This window comes from Dermacentor andersoni, chromosome 1 (genome assembly GCF_023375885.2).
Source record: "Dermacentor andersoni chromosome 1, qqDerAnde1_hic_scaffold, whole genome shotgun sequence".
Classification (NCBI taxonomy): Eukaryota; Metazoa; Arthropoda; class Arachnida; order Ixodida; family Ixodidae; genus Dermacentor; species Dermacentor andersoni.
The window spans coordinates 248,516,671-248,529,092 of record NC_092814.1 but is presented as its reverse complement, the minus strand read 5'-3'; the positions used below and the strand labels follow the sequence as shown (position 1 = coordinate 248,529,092).

The 12,422-nt window shown below is 44.2% G+C and overlaps 1 long non-coding RNA gene across 1 annotated transcript; it reads right to left on the bottom strand.

Moving 5' to 3' along the window:
• Positions 1 to 8,261: 8,261 nt before the first annotated feature.
• LOC129380994 (uncharacterized) lies at positions 8,262 to 11,756 on the bottom strand. Its single transcript, XR_008609225.2, has 2 exons — positions 11,200 to 11,756; positions 8,262 to 10,568 (listed from the first exon to the last, which is right to left on the bottom strand). It is a non-coding gene; the product is annotated as an uncharacterized lncRNA (long non-coding RNA).
• Positions 11,757 to 12,422: the final 666 nt, after the last annotated feature.

Below are 12,422 nucleotides of genomic sequence, written 5' to 3'. Positions count from 1 at the left end.
TTACCTTTGCGACTTTAAATGCATAAATTACATTTCCTCAACTGTATTTGCCATGGTGAAATTATAGCAGTTGAATTATAGGCTTGCTTGCTGTCAGCTTACAACCTGCCTGGAAAGTTCACTGTGCCCCATATTCAGGCTCAATAAACTCTTTAAACTTGTGCTACTAGACTGGAAGAAAGGATATTGTTCACCATATGCAGGATATAGTTTAAAACAGTGAACTGAACATTGATGGCAGTTTTACAGAGGTTAACACATTATTTTGACTGTAAATCACTTCAAGTTATTCTTTGTACAGTCCCAAGCTAAATGTAAAAACTACTATGAAAATTGGCACATGCAAGCTATTATTCGACCTTGAAAGTCAACATTGAAGCAGTCAAAAAAGAGAAGCACCCTTTTTCACTTCTCACTGACCCAGTGATGCCACAGGCTACCAAGCAGAGTTGCAAAGTGGCAACTACGAATTTGGAATGATTCTGGAATCATTTCACATTTTCAAACACCCAGAATGAAATTGGAATAGAATTGTGGCGCCAGTTGGGCAGATGGAATGTATTAAAAGCCTGGGATTCCAGAATGGAGTAGGAATGGGCACATAGTCCTGGAGCACTAAAGGTTGATTTTAAACAAAACTACAAAACTGATAAATTTTCCAATTGTAATAAATTGGCAAAGTCTAGCTTATTCTAATTCTTAATTTTTAATCAATACCAGCTTTTTTATCTGTCTGTAAGTGACTACCTCTGTAGTGATCATTACAAACACAGTATTCTGCACTTCTGAAGAACTGAAAACGTTTCTGTTGTACAAGGAATTTTTTGTGCATTTGAAGACTGCGACATTTAGTGATAAAGAATGGTTTGATTTAGCAAGCGCATGCTTGATCTGTGGCGCAACGATTGAGGTCAAAAACATGGTTTCACCCTGCAAGAGTCCACGGTGATTTGGCATGCAAAACACGTGCCATGTTTTTTTTTTTTTTTTCACACTGTCAAGTACCAAGTAGGAGGGATAACAGAGGGTCAAAGAGGTGTGCTGGAAAAAATGGTGCCTGTTAATATGCTAGTAAATGGGAAACAAGAAAGATAGTCCTGTAGAACATATCAATGCCTTTTGCTTCTATGTTAGTCATCATAGTGAGAGAACAATCTAGCTGTATGCATGACATGCACAACGGTGTAAGATTGTTTTGCACTTTGCTTTACTCGAATAAAGTTGTGGTTGTCCACATTTTGAGCCTCCTATGCAAGATGGAGTGAGTTTGGAAGGGAAACATAAGCCTTGCAGGCGAGCACCAAGCATTGTGCGCACTGCGAGCATAGCTTTCGCTTTCACTGCTGGCACCGCAGGGCCTGGTGATTCCAGATCTTCGTCACAAAGGTGAGGGGAGGAGATTTGGCGGCGCCGGCGACATCGCGAAAAACGAGCATGTTCGATGCCGAGTTTGGTCAGTTCAGATAGCGTCAGCGTGCGATTGACATTCTTTTTTTGAAATACGTGCATGCTGCTTAAACTGAGCGTTTGCACTGTTGCAGTGTTCGGATGTGTTCATTGCAACTAAGAGGATATGTCGATGTTGGTGCCTGGAGTGTCCATGTAATTGCTGTCGCAATGCAAAGTTCTGGGTGTGCAGTTAAAGAAAACAATATGATAATGAGGCGCACGGCATAGCATCGAGCTCCGAAATTATTTTGACCACTCGGGGGTTCTCACTAGTGCACATCAGTCTAAGTACACTGGTGATTGCGTCAGGTTTCTGTGGGTGGGTCGTCACATGTCTTGCTTCACGCCAGATCACAATGGCGAAATGCAGAGACGAAAGCAAGCGCTGATACCAGCTGGCGAAATTGCTTTGAAACTGGCTGCTTTAGTGAGCCAGCTTTGAAACTGCCTCACAAGATGATAAACATATCTATATAACCCACAAATTTTGAAGTATAATGCATTTCCAGCACATGAAGATCTTTTACAGGGACATTCCACTTCTACGTACTCACCTGAATGTAGCGAGTGTGTGTCTGCAAAAAAAATTAAGCATTTGAGAAAATAGGCTCTAGCATGCACTTTTACCCTCGCACACCTTGAGTCGTCATTTCCATATCAGTAAAGACTCATTAGGCCGCACGATGCTCAACACCACTGAATTGGTTTTAGCCTCCTAGCACACTCCTTCGTTTTTAGAACATTGGTTACCTTCAGCTGGGACACCCTGTATACACACACATACATGCACTTCTAAGCTCTCCCATCCCTTTTCTACCTCTACCACATGACTGACTTCCCACACTTCATACACATACACTGAAAAAGTTTCACCCTTTGGGGCTTGTCCCACAACGATAATTGTCATGTGCCTTGCTTGTGTTTCCTTTCTTGAAAACTCTGTGCTTGCTACTTTCCTGTCAAGAATGCAATGTCATGCTGATAATGCGCATGATATGTGAGCAAGACAGATGACTATTATTGTTGTAGGACAGGATAAGTCCCAAAGGGTGTAAGCTTTTTTAAGAGTACACTTTTTTGCACTGACACTCCAATGCTAATGCATTAAAAAATGCCAACGCCACGAGCTGTGTTAAGCGGTGAAAGTGTAGCTTTCATGAGCCAGCCAGGCAATATGGCACATTACATGAGATGCGCTTCAAATTTCGGTGACGAAGACATCCCTCAGACAGTGGCACAGCCAGAAATTTCTTTCGGGGGGAGCACCTACTGAACTGAGGAGGAGGAGGGGGGGGGGGGCTGGGAAAACCACAGAAATTTCTACGGTGCCCGGTGTGCCACCCCCTGGCTATGGTAGAATTACTGTATAGGCTCCCTACAGGGAGTAACTCTACGCCACGCTACTGCCCTCAACTACCATGTGGAGAATGCAGAGCGAGTTGAAGGTTTAATGCATAGCATTATATGGCAATTCGGTCAAAAAAAATTCATATGAAGCTAGAAAACTCCTTTCGCATTACAGGATCCGCAGTTTAAGCCCATTGTATGCGTGGTTGATAGCTGCCATCAGGAGTACAGTGACAACAGGCGCGCCAGTGCGAAACATTCTACAAGCCCGTCCGCTTTCTCCTTTCCCCATATGCCATACCATGGAGGAAGGAAAAAAAAGATGAGGAGAAGCCCTACCCACTCCGTGCGCTATGACAAAAATGTGAAGGAAGTCGCGTGGTATTTTTCGCTGTAGCGGCCATGTTGTTGGGGCAGAATGGCGGTTTTGTTATGGTGGAGTGTGCTCATGTATGTGCACTGCATAGACTTAGAGGAAGGAAAAAACTGAGGAGAGGTCCTACTCCCTTTGTGCGCTAGGAGAAACATGTGGAGGAAATCATGTGGCATTATTTGCTACAGCGGCCATATTGTTGGGGGACAATGGCAGTTTTGTTATGGTGAACTGTGCTTATGTATGTGCAGCTCCGTAGGCAAGGAGGAAGGAAAAAACTGAGGGGAGGCCCTACCCACTCCGTGCGCTAGGAGAAACGTGTGGAGGAAGTCGTGTTATTGTTTGCTACAGCGGCCATGTTGTTGGGGCACAATGGCGGTTTTGTTATGTTGGAGTGTGCTCATGTATGTGCAGCTCCATAGGCATGAAGGAAGGGGAAAAAAAGCTGAGGAGAAGCCCTACCGCCTCCGTGCTAGGCGAAAAGTGTGGAAGAAGTCACGTGGTATTATTCGCTGTAGCGGCCATGTTGTCAGGGCACATTGGCGGTTTTGTTGTCTGTGCTGCCCCGTAGCTCTTGTACCGTGGCAAATGCGTAATGTGTGCAAGAATTACGTTAGTCTCCGTGTTTTATTCAACTGTGTTATCTAGACCGTGCTCTCCCGGCTGTAATTGTGGCCAGGTAGGACTAGAAGAAGTAGCGTGGAACGAGCACACATTCAACGCCGTACACCACGTAAAACGCCACAGACGAAGGACGATCTGGGAATCTATTTACCATCTTCGCTGGTTCATGCTAATGTTTCCTCACAGACTGAAGCTGCTGGGTTTCAGAATATGTACGATAAAGGTCTTGCAGGTCAATGACCGCTGTGTAGTGTTCTGGCTTTTGACAGCGGACGATGCATTTGTGGCGCGTAATTTAACCATGTGGAAGGATGGGAAAGAAGCTGCTGCCGTGAGTAATTAAGGGACAAACTGTCCTTACCGCAGATGTCTGTGCTCGAGGGGCGCAGAGAAGTGAAAGTTGGCGGATGCGGAGCCCGAAAGAGGAAGCATACAGCAAACGAGCACACAGCTCACGAGTACATTGACGAGCACAGAGCACGACGACGAGCACACACTAGCAGCCGACAAGCCGCCGTTTTTAAGCACTTCGTGTTCCCTAGATCCCTAGATGAGGCAAAACGTTCGACGTCATCGTAAACAGGCCGCCTCTCTGCGGGACGTTTTACAAACACACACGCACACACAGGTTTCAGTGCCCCCTCCACGGGCAGACGACCTTTGCAGCGTAGTCGTCATGGTGTCCATTGTCCTGCGTCCCCGTAGCCAGGTGGTCAAGCCCGACCCCAGCCGGCGCCTCTAAATTCCAGAGCGGACCTCGCACAGTGGCCTCCGCCGCGGTCCATTGTCTGGTGTCTCGAAAAGCGCATGGGGAGGTTCCGCCAATTACCTCCCCTCGAGAACTCCATTGGGCTGACCCGCGCCGCGTGGCTGCCGGTTGTCCGCAGTTCTCTGAAGTAAGTTCATGGTTGGTTAGCGCTCTCCTCGCTGGTTCTCTGAAGGGCGCCACCACCCCGGATCGATCGACGCACCTGCAGCGGGCTAAAATAGCTGCAGGCCGATCCTAACAGCATCTCCTGGGGTGTGAAGGCCAGTTTTCTCATGGACTCGGTGCCCGCGCGGTTAACTCGAGATGCGTTCAGTTGTTATCATCTATTGCAACGGTCACGTGCATCGCTGTTGCTTCGTTAATTCAACCTTCTTTGTTTAGACTGACCCAGGGACCAGGAAGGGATTCAATTAGCTGGTCTGTACGTATGCTCATGGAACGAGCTGCTGCCGCATAAAACTCCAGTTGCGTTTAACTTTTTCTGTTGCTTCATTATTTCCTCAAGTGACGGCTCACCGCGATGCTGGAAGAACCTCGAGATCATATACCCTTGATATGGGTTAGATAAGGTCGAAAATAAGATAATACGAAACAGCACCCTCATCAAACCTTGCAATAACCGTTAAACCTATAAGCAATCTGTCTGTCACCCGTTATCTCGTCTGGTTTTTCCCTAATTGTACAGCACTTCTCGTACAAAATTGGCAACTGGAAACAAGAGTCCAAGGAGTTGAAGGGAAACTAAGGGAGAGGGCATAAGCAACAACCAGACAGGAATGAAAAGTGAAAAGTAACAAATTTGACCGTTGTTTGTGAAAATATTTATGGATCAGCATCTTTTTATTTAAGAAGGAAATAGAGAAAACGCCGCCGGAAGTGGAGAATAATTCCGTGTATTTTGAATGACACTTCTACAGTTATCAGTCGAGCCGCCTGTCGTAGCTACTTCTATGCTGTGCTCATGTGGGCGTTTTTCTTTCGTCGGTAGGTGCAGTACGTCTAGAACCGCAGCCTCCTGTGATCTTCGCGGTTGTACGGACTGGTGACCATGCATCGTTACACAACTTACCAAATAATACGAGTCGGTTTTGGCACTTGGTATAGCAGTAAACGAGGGATCCAAAGCAACTGTGATTGTTCCGCAAATATATATTTCTCTATATAATTATTTCGGAGCTAATTCAATATTTTCACATTTTACACTTTCGCTTGTTTACTTGTTCTTGGCAGTGTTCTTCCTGCGCGAGTCCAATTGATGTGGCTCCTTGTTTGCCAAGTAAAGGAAAGGTGTATCTTACAGGCGTACCTGTGAGATACACCTTATCTCATTTTTCTTTTGCGGGTTTATGCGTCTTTATGGTGAACGGTGGGCACTATTCACATATGTACGAGTAAAGGAGCCCCCCCCCCCCCCTTCATTTGCATATAAAAGTTACCTTGGGTTGGGCCCCCCACCCCGAAAGAAAGATTCTGGGTACGTGCCTGCGGCTACCCCTTGGGTGCCCTGGAGGTCCTGCGCCGCCTGCTTTATTATAACCTCAGGTGCTCTCCTGATGCCTCCGTTTGCTGGTTACATGTGCCCTCCTGGAACATTGCTTGTAAAAAATCCAATCTATCGCCCCGACGAAAAAAGCGACCCGCGACTTATACAACACCAGTCAGAGCCTTGCCCCTTCAGACGTAGTGATCACCAAATGGGGCGTCCATGCATAGGCCGTTTTTTCGTAGGCGCCGCCTATGAGCAGCGTCACACTGGATTGGGTGAAAGCGGTCTTTTGCATGGCTCGGCGGTAGGTTCTGGCGTTTGTTTTCGCGGTCGTGCGGTCTGTTTAGTATGACGTGCGTCTTCTACGTGGTAAACGGTTGTGTGAGACGTGCTGAAGTGGTTTAATGCGTCATGACCGGAATTTCCGCTGGTGTTGAGGTGGACGGAACACGCAGCGCGATGTGCGCGCGCATATTTGAGCCTGCAACCCACGAAACACGCAAGCAGCTATTTGATGTCTAAAAGATGTCTTGAACGGCTAATTCAAAAGCCTAGTAGCTGTCTTGATCAAGACATTTTGTAGCCATGGACGTCTAGAAGTACTTCAGTAAGCCCTGCTAACGTTACGCTAAAAGTTGGCTAATGGACAGCTTGACGAGAACAACTGAAGACTTTTATTAGACATTCCCTCAAATTTTTGCAGGAGCTGTTACAGTAACACGACGTTTGCCCACAGTTACAATTTATTTTAAACGAGGCATGGACATCAGAAAAAAAAAGTTTATGTTGTCGGATAGAGTGATGCACAGGTAGTGTTTCCAGATGTGAACCATGGGAATAGTGTAGTACAACCTCATTGGTCAATTAGTGCTTTTTAATTAGACCAATCAATTGAATGCCGCCTGTCAGAATTATTTTGCAAATAAAACAAGATCTGTATTGTATGATGATATCATTCCAATGTTCACCCATTGGCCTAAACAAGAACATCTCTGCGTGAAGCATGTCATTATTGAGTAATACTTGTTGGGGGGCTAGTTGGTGCATGTTTCCAGAAGAGGGTTATAGCGCCGAAAAAACAACACACAGCAAGCGAGACGGGACAGGCGCAACTTCCAACTGTTTATTCACCGCGTATGCGAATGAATATAAGGTCAAACAAAGATGGGTAGCAAGAACCACACATGCGCACGAGGTTTTTACAAAAAGCGGATAAAGATAGGTGAGGTACACACGTATCTCACGCCCGTGTATCTAAAAAGGCAGTTTCATTCTTATAAATGGAGATAGATGGGGCGCTAACACAATCGCTACAGTTTCTTTGAATATAGTAGGCCTCCAACAGTTCACGGGCTGTCTGGTCCTTACTTCTACAGCCCGTGAACTGTTGGAGGCCTACTATATTCAAAGAAACTGTAGCGATTGTGTTAGCGCCCCATCTATCTCCATTTATAAGAATGAAACTGCCTTTTTAGATACACGGGCGTGAGATACGTGTGTACCTCACCTATCTTTATCCGCTTTTTGTAAAAACCTCGTGCGCATGTGTGGTTCTTGCTACCCATCTTTGTTTGACCTTATATTCATTCGCATACGCGGTGAATAAACAGTTGGAAGTTGCGCCTGTCCCGTCTCGCTTGCTGTGTGTTGTGTTTTTTTGGCGCTATAACCCTCTTCTGGAAACATGTCATTATTGACAAAACTTCGCCCTGCTGGGTCTCCACCAAATTGAAATAGCTTCTAGCAAAGAAAAATTGTCAGTGATGCTGCAGTTCAGGCAAAAATTACATCCTGGTTTCAGCTACAGGGGGCACAATAGCATTACACCAGTATACGAAACAGAACACTGTGCTGCTATGAGTTAAGAAATAAAGGATAGTACACATCTGGAAAAATACTCTGCAAACCACTCTAACTAGCAATATAAATATATATTTTCTGATGTCCATGCTTCATTTAAAAGTAAATTGTAACTTACTTTGTGGGTGCCTCTTGTAAGTAACGCCACATGCTTGCACAGCATCACGCAGAAATAATGGCCAGTTCTTCGGCATATCATCCATTAGTGAATTCCTTGTACGTTGCATGTTACCAGAACTGAAAGATAAATTATAATATGCTGTTATTTTTTTTCATAAACTGTACGATGAGCTTTTCATGCATAAAAGATGATTGCAAGCGAAAATGCAGCAAGACATCAACTTCACACCATGTCACATACTCATACTTTATTACCTAATAAATTAGAAAAGACGCAGAAAGTGTAATCAACAAGAGTGACAAATAGCAGCAAAGGTGATTATGGATAAATCTTGAAGATGATTTGCCGCCGCTGCCAGAGTAGGCCAACCTTCGTAGGAGAGCACTTGCTGCCCACAAAAGCTTGCTGTTACAGGCCACGCGTGACGGTTCTTGTAGACATAGGCAAGCAATACCTGCACAGAAGAGGAAAAAGAAGGCGAGGGAGGAAATGGGAATATTGAAATTGGCACTTCAATTAGTAATATGTGCTAAGTAAGAAGTTTGCTCACATTAAAAATAAATTTAAGCACTCCTTTCTCTTAAATTATGGGTATCTTAAGGTATGTATGCGATCATGTTAAAATGACTAGTACATTTCCTATCATAAGAAGCCAACAAACACTGACACCAAGGACAACATAGGGGAAATTACTTGTGCTTAATAAATGAGATAAACGATAAATTAATGGAAATTAAAGTGGATGAAAGAACACCTTGCAGCAGGTGGTAACCGAACCCACAACCTTCGCATTTCGCGTGCTATGCTCTACCAATTGAGCTACAGCGGCGTCGTTTTCCCATCCACTTTCTTGGGTATTTATGTGTTCTAGTAGAACCCTGGGAGTGTTAGCCAGCGCCACAACTTGGAGACCTTGTTCCTGCCATATAGTCATTAAGTTGCATAGCAGAGTCAACCTTCGAATTATTATATAGTGCTTTGTGGCTAAAAAGCCACTTACCAACCTGTCAAACAAGTCTGAGAAGCTTCCTGCAAAATATAATCAGCTTAAAACAGTAATTCACTCTGCAGGTAAATGATGTACTAACTTAATTAAAAAGTTAAATAGCATTTTATATTGTTAAACTAAAAGCAAGTTTGACATTTTGCACTGCCTAGCTGTTGCCTTCTTTTCAAACTTAAACATGACACAGTACAGAGTAAGCAGGTAGCATGCAAAGGAGGACTCGTGATAAAGTAGTGTTCCAAAGCAACACTCCTAGCTGGATCAATCACTTTTGTTGATATATTTTCATGTGACCCTAATTGGTTTAGGGCAATACCTCACACAAATGATGCAACACCTTGGATGATGCGTCATACAAAATTGAAAGTATCTCACGATGTGATCAAACGATAACATTGTCCACAGTCTTGGAAGTGTTAACATGCTGTTTGCACAAGAAAGTGCAAAGTGATTCATATAGGTAGCAAATTCATCAGTGCATCTATAGCCTCAGGTAATTCTGAGAATCTATGTTGACTCGCAATTGAGAAGCCACTGCACACAAAAAGGTGTATTCAAGTAATGGTCCATGCTGAATAATTTCCCACCTAGTGAAAAGGCAAATGTGGCAGGCTAATGGGCTAGGGCAAATAGATTGCTAAATTCTGATAACACCTCCAATGATATTATTGAAATAGGTGATAAAAAACAGCACAGGTAAAATTGCAGTTATGACAAAATTTTAAAAGCACCTCTGCAAACTGCTGGAACCCTGAGCATCATGCCTGTTCTACACGCACATATGTTGCAGCGCAATATACATCTCAGACGCAGGCGCCTCCACACATCACTTTGTGATCTCCTCACAATAAGGTTAAAAAACAGTCTGGCACAAGCTACCTGATGATTCATTTTGCAAGCGCCAGCCAAGTGCTGATGGTGGTAGAGCGAAATTGAAGTTTGTCCTTGTATGGAAGCCTCGGCCCATGTTTTATCAATTCTAGTGGCAAAGCGCACCTTTTACAGCACACATAAATCTTAAATTAGACTGCTTGCTGATGCTGTACGGTAAATTCCTGTAAAGAAACTAAATCACACAGAAAACATTTAGAATACCAAACTAATCAAATACTGGCTTGAATACATTTGTGCATTAGGGAAGCAAGGTGTAATGTACACTGTTGTAGCAAATTTTTACTCATGTATGGTATACTTGTATGACACAGCAGAGTTAATTTTTGAGTTCTTACATAGCAATGACTATCTACAGGTACATTTTGTAAGGCTTAGGGAAACTAATTGTTAGTAGAACTGTGTATGTACACTGGCACTGAGAAATTGGTTATAATAGCGGCAGCTTATAATGGACCAGTGCAAAAAAATGCCCGTTTGTGAGACACCAACTAGCTATTTTACCACGAAGCACTCCCTGGCCTTAACCCATATAAAAAGCACTGGGAGGACCAGAGAGGGTACAGTACATTGGCTTACACTGATCATGATGAGGTCCCGTCATCCAGCTAGCGCCAAGGTACAATAAGCATGTCCAGCCGTCTATAGAGTGAAAGAAACAAAATAAGATAGCATCAAGTCAGTTGAAAGGCAGATTTGCAATTACAACTAAGGTGACCCAGTCACAGTCATTCAATAATAAATGCCAAGTTGTCGTGTTTTCACTCCCAGATGAAGCACCTACTAGGTTAAAGGTTTTGCTGCTTATTTAGAACAAAACACAAGTGAAATTTGTACATCAGCAGACGATTTAATTTGGAATTGTATAGATGAAGTAGACATTGCAGTTATATTTTTGTTTTGCTATAAAGTGGGAACGCTACAAACTGCACAGTCACTGACACACACGCGCAGACACGCAAGAACAAAAGGACACAAAATAGGGCGAGTTCAGTCTGGTTCAGCATTACAGCCATTCTTCGAATGCACTCCTTTCGGTTGGTTCGTGCTACGTTAACCACAAAGACTAACAAGCAGGGCAAAGTTCTGACTGGTGTTGCGGAAGTCATGGAGCGCGGTAGTGCTGAACGGCTGAACACAAGCAGACCCTCGTATAAAAGTAATGACGAAAACTCGCAGGGCAGAAGAGCCCATATATCAAGAACTGTCGCGGGTAACACCTAAAAATATTCACATTGTTGACGAAAAACGAAGTGCTATGTATTTCACTTACCGGAAAAAGTGTTATCCGAACGTGCGACGTACAAAGACGCACCGAGACACGAAGGCGGCGAACGCAGATCCCGCCATTGTGGTAGTAAGCCGTCGGCGAAAACACGCAATACAGCCGATGTCACGAAGCACTGATGCAAAACACACGGCAAACAGCATCAGCACAGCTAAATGACTCCAATTAATATCCAGTATAAATGTACAGAACGGCTTAGAATGACGCACAACTGGAATAACGAACCCACGACCAGCCCACGACCGAGACATTGCGGGCGGCAATGGCCGTTTTTTCAAACTTCCTGCCTCCCAGTGTTTCCAGCACAGAATGAGATGTCCGACAAATTTGGATTGTGTCGCCGAAGTGATCGCAGCGCGGTGGCTCTGCGACACCGCTGTGCAACGCCGGCGTTTCGCTGCTGCGCGAGCATAGAATGGCTTCCAGGCGTCGTGTGCGCGCCCCGTATGGAAAACAATAACACGCCCTTGATTGTTGAAGTTCTGGTGTGAAATTATTTAATATCAAAGCCAATTAACTTATGTTGCTTCCAACGAGTTCGATTTGTCTGTGGCGCCGACGGCCGACGGTAACCGCACTTTTAACACGTCGTTTGGCATTTTATGCACTTTTAGACAAAAAGATCTAGAAAAGTTCTTGAGTTAGACATTCTGAATATGTTTACGAAAACAGACTCTAGTGGCACCAGTAGTGGGTTTTGCCGCAGATAGAATATATACTAGCATATTCCAAGTGCTGAGGTTATGTTTAGAAGAAATTCTATTTTCAGTCTTATCATAGACCAAGACGTCTATAGCCGTTTGTAGCCGTTTCAAGAAGTTTTTAAGAGGTTCTGTGTTTCGTGGGAATCAGCCTCGGAGATCAATTGTGTATTTCTGAATGTTCCAATCACTAATGTGAACTTATTGCAGTATTATCCTCTATTTCTAAGCTGCGGTTTAGGAGCTATGAAACATACGCGACGATCGTAACAGCGTGGGTACCGTTCTGCTATGATAGGAGCTGTGATGTTATACTTTGACAAGCGTTCAAACTGTTCGCTGCAGGTTACATTGCGTGACTACTTGGTTCGATGGATGAGGTTTCCGCCCCTGAATAAAATAGTTTTGGCAAGTAATAGCAGCATACCTTACAGTCTGAATTAAGCTTGTCCAGCAAAGGGACTGTTTACGAACTGCGCGAGCGTCCTAAGCAGTGGTAGGTGCTGG